Consider the following 4,976-nt stretch of genomic DNA (forward strand, 5'->3'; position numbering starts at 1 on the left):
TCTCAGTCTGCAAAACAAAACCAGAAAGGAAATTGAACTTAGGAGTAGGTTAAATCAGGGACGTTCATCAACAAAAATGGCAGATAGAAGATGGAGTGAACCCGAGAAAGGGAGATAAACATATGACAAGAGAACTGCCATTCAGAGACCATATCATTCACAGTGAAATGCCATAAACATCAAAGGTCTAGCTGAAGCCAACTGCACTAAAGGAGTCAATGAGAGTGACAATTCCTCATTCTGGTATACAGTGGATGGACAAACAAATTAAACACCTATCAATATACACTCCTCAAAAAATTTAAGGGAATACATAAATCACACATTGGATCTCAATGAACAAAATATTCAAGTGGAAAATATTTATTGAGTAATACCGTGAAATGATGCAACAATGGTCAATGGAAACCAAAATCACCAACCCATTGAGGGGCTGAGTTCAACAGCACACTGAAAATCAAAGTCAAAAATTAAAATCACAGGCTGTGACGATGTAGGTTCCACTTCACGCTCCCATCTGGCTTCTGGGGAGCTCACTAACCTGACACCATCGGTAATGTAACCGGATGAGCTGAGCAGTGAAGACATCACGAAGCATCACGAATGGTGCAAAAAGTGCAAGAGTGCTTTTATTTAAAAACAATCAAAACAAAGTGTTCCAATACATAGTGCAGTGACTCAAATGTTATTGAATAAATAAATAATCCATATAAAACTCCCAGGCATTAAAACAAGGCTAAAACGTGATTGAAATCCTTCAAATGACATTGGGGTCACACCAGCCAAGCTCTGCTCCTTCCCAGTCTCTCCAACTCACCCAAGGTCCATTCAGCGGGAGAGACTTTAGCCACTGCTTGGGGAACGGTTCCTTTCCTTTACTGTTCTTTTTTCTTTTTCTCCCCCTTCCGCCTCGTGCTTCTCCTATTTATTATGGGGACGTGGCTCAGGTGTGGCGATTAGCAGCTCCCGGCTTCAATTACGGATGTGGATGATTCCACACCTGTTCACATAAGCAAGGAAACGTTCGCCTCACGTAGCGTCCAGGAACCCCTCTGGCCACACTACCACGCCCTATCTTTAATTCGCGAGTGCGTGATTATTTATTTAAAAACTGGGCTTTCATTTGCGCCGTGGACCTGCTATATCACACAGGCTGACCAAGTTATTTGAATTTCATCATGGCAGATCATAACATTACTCAGTAGTGTTTATAGCCCCCAAGTGCCTGCATACACTCCTGATAACATCTTGGCATGCTGTTGATGAGAAGGTTGGATGGTATCCTGGGGGATCTCCTCCATGACCTGAATCAGGGCGTCAGTGAGCTCCCGGGCAGTCCATGGTACTACTTGGCTGCCTTGCATGCATGGATACATAACAGAGGTTCTCAATTGGATTCAGGCCTGGGGAACATGCAGGCCAGTCAATGGCATCAATGTCTTTGTCATCCAGGAACTGCCTACACACTCTGGTCACATGACGCCCGGCATTGTCCTGCACCAGGAGGAACCCACTGCACGAGCATAAGGTCTGACATTGGCTCTACCTAACAGTAGTCACGTGGAGGTCTGTGTAACCCTTTAAGTTATGCACTTCCCAGACCATCACTGACCCACCGCCAAACTGGTCATGCTGGATGAAGTTGCAGACTGCATAACATCTACTATGGCGACCCCAGACTTCTTCATGTCTGTCACATGTGCTCAGTATGAATCTGCTCTCATCTGTGAAGACAATGGGATGCCAATGGTGGAATTGTCAATTGTGATATTCTCTGGTGAATGCCAATCGAGCTGCACGGTGATAGGCTGTGAGCACAGGTCCCACTAGAGGCTCTCATGCCACTCTCTTGGAGTCTAATTCTGACAGTTTGGTCAGAAACATGCACACCAGTAGCTAGATGGAGGTCATTTTGTAGATCTCTGGCAGTGCTCCTCATGTTCCTCCTCACACAAAACAGCAGATACTGGTCCTGCTCCTGGGTTGATCCTCTTCTAGGGCCCTGCCCAGCTCTCCTTGTGTAATGACACACCTCCTGGTATCTCCTCCATGCTCTTGAGACTATTCTGGGAGACACAGCAAACTTTGCAACGGCACATATGGATGTACCATCCTGGAGGAGCTGGACTACCCGTGTCACCTGAATGGTCTGCAGGTACCACCCCATGCTACCAGTAGTGACAAGGACACTAGCAAAATGCAGAACTAGAGAAAATCAGTTGTGATGGAGTAGAGATGAAGTAGAGATCAATTGTATGTGGCCACCACCTGCAAAACCATTCCCTATCTGGGGGTTGTCTTGCTGTTGCCCCTCCAGTGCACCTGTTGTCACTTTCATTTGCACCAAAGCAGGTGAAGTTGATTCACAATCTCTTAGGCTTCCTAACTGGACAGACTGGTATTCTTGAATCTTACCTGGCTTTGTGCTAGACTGGGATGATTAAGTGCTCCCTTAATATTTTTAGTAGTGTATTAATATCAAAGACTATCAATGAGTAGAACCACCCTTTGTCTTCAGAAAAGCTGCAGTTCTTCATTTAATGCTGTCACAAAAGTCTTGAACTGTTGTATGGGTGGTGAGATCTTGTACCATTCTTCAAGATTAAAAGCTTTGGTTCTTTGTTGTGATGAAAGGTGAACTGTCACCCCAATCTGAAGTCATGTGCAGTATGGAGTAGGTTTTTTTTTTCTGGATTTGGCTTCATTCATCCTACCATCTTTTCTCACCAATCTCCCCATTCCTGTCACTGAGAAGCACCCCCACAGCATGATGCTGGCACCACCATGCTTCACTGTAGGGATGTTACTAAGAACTTGATGAGAAGTGCCTGGTCTTCACCTGGCATAGTTCTTGGAGTTCTTCCTGAAGAGTTCAATTTTTGTTTTATCTGACCAGAGAAAATTCTAAACAGGCCATCATACGTGTTTTACTCAAGAGTGGTTTCCACTCTGTCATAAATGCCTGATTAATGAAGTGCTGCTGAGATGGTCGTTCTTCTAAGAGTTTCTCTCATCTCAGCAACAGACTTCTATAGCTTTGTTACAGTGTCCATTTGGTTCTTGGTCGCCTTCCTGACTGAGGTCCATCTTGCCAATTTATTCAATTTGGCCAAATGATCAACATCTGGAAAAGTCCTTATGGTTCCAAACATCTTCTGTTTTACGATTACTGAAGTCATTGTGCTCCTGGAAACACTCAAAGCTTTACAAATGGTTGTATCCCCTTTGCCCAGCCTTTGTCACATCACAATTTGATCACAGAAGTATACAGAGAGTCCCTTGTTTATCATGACTTGGTTATTGTCGTGATATGCAGCTTGACTTGTGGACTTTGTATACACAGGGTTGCACTTTTCTTAACCATTTGTAAATCTCTCAAAGGCTAACATTTCACTGTGGTGAAGTGAGTGAAGGGTCCGTGGCAGCGTGTGAGTTTTTGAACAAAAACAGTAAACTCAGGCTTAGGTTAGGGGGATGCAGGCGTGCGCGGTAGCAGGGTTGAGTGTCCCCGAGGTGTTGATGAGGAGACTGGCTGAAAATGCATGCACATACAGACACATGCAGCTCAGTGGTGTAGCTAGGGGTGGGTGGAGGAGGTGGTCCGCCACAGGCAGCACATTTTTGGGGGTGGCATTATTGGCCAAAAGGCTCATTACAATTCGTGTGAAGTAGCAGGGTTCGGAAAAATATCACTCATGAATGAAAAAAGTAAAATTCTCTGATTTTTATCCACAAATGCTTCAAAAATTATTTTCAGATTGTCCTTCTGTGTTGGCATCAGACACAGCAGTTGAAATTTATGAGGCAATAACAAAAATAAACATAAACATTACACTGATAATAATTTCTAGGAAGATAAACAACTAATTTACAATTTATAGTTTTATTTCATTATCAATCCAAATGCGTTCTTTCTCTGCGCAGAAAACATCCCCACCTATGACTTGTATACTACACTGGTTCTGGTTTACGCAGCGTAATTATATTAAACTAATAATCAGAACACGGCTTATCAGTGCATCTATGCTATATTCTTGTCTAGTTGATGCTTATAAATAATTATATGTGAAAAATTATTGCTGTTTCTCTATATATGAATAAATCTGTGCAAAATGTATCTTAATTTTTCTCTATACATCATTTTAATTTTCTATTTAAATAGGTTAACATATTCAGATATGTTGGAGGATGGAAAATTGAAGTACTGCCCCGTCCTGCCCCGAGAGGCATGAACTCGAGCTATGCCATTGGTGCAGCTCAGCTAGTTTCCTCATTAGCACCGTGGGGATTGTAATTATGGCGCCAACGCCTGCTTGAGTATAAAGGAGCCTGAGTAGCAAGATCAGTAAAGGAAAGAGTCCAGAGGTTAAATCGGAGGAAAGAAAAGAGCTAGAGGCAAGTGGTCAAGAAGTGGCCCCAGGTGGAGCAAGCGGACAGCTCTCATGAGGTGGGGTCACTCCTGCTAAGCACCCAAGGAGGAGCAGCGACCAACTGCTCCAAGCGACTACTGCAGAACACTGGGGGATGACGGCTGGAAAAGAGAGCAGGGCTTACAGGGCTGTCTGCTGAATCTTGAAAGACGGTGAGCAGAAACACAAGACAAAGAGAAGGATGACTGCACTTGTCAGTGAATTTCTGCCCTTGCTGATAAGGCCTTGAAAAGCTAAGCAGAGGAGACGCTGGTTTGAATGGACGCATCGTGGCTCATGATGCTTTTTATGGACAGATCCTGACTCTGTCTTATCCTTGTCTTTTTAACCTATTTATGAGATTATTTATTTATTGAATTTTAACCTCCACCAAACACTGTTTTTATTATGAATTAATTATTGACTAATTTATTTGAAGAAGCACTGAACTTAACTTGATTTTGGAACACTTTGTTGCAACAACCAAAGCAATAAGCTTGTTTGCACTATCTCTTGCTATGTATGCTCATTGCCCAGTCCATACCCAGTTTTTGCCTATTGATGTCA

The sequence above is a fragment of the Erpetoichthys calabaricus genome, chromosome 1 (assembly GCF_900747795.2).
Source record: "Erpetoichthys calabaricus chromosome 1, fErpCal1.3, whole genome shotgun sequence".
NCBI classification, from domain to species: domain Eukaryota; kingdom Metazoa; phylum Chordata; class Cladistia; order Polypteriformes; family Polypteridae; genus Erpetoichthys; species Erpetoichthys calabaricus.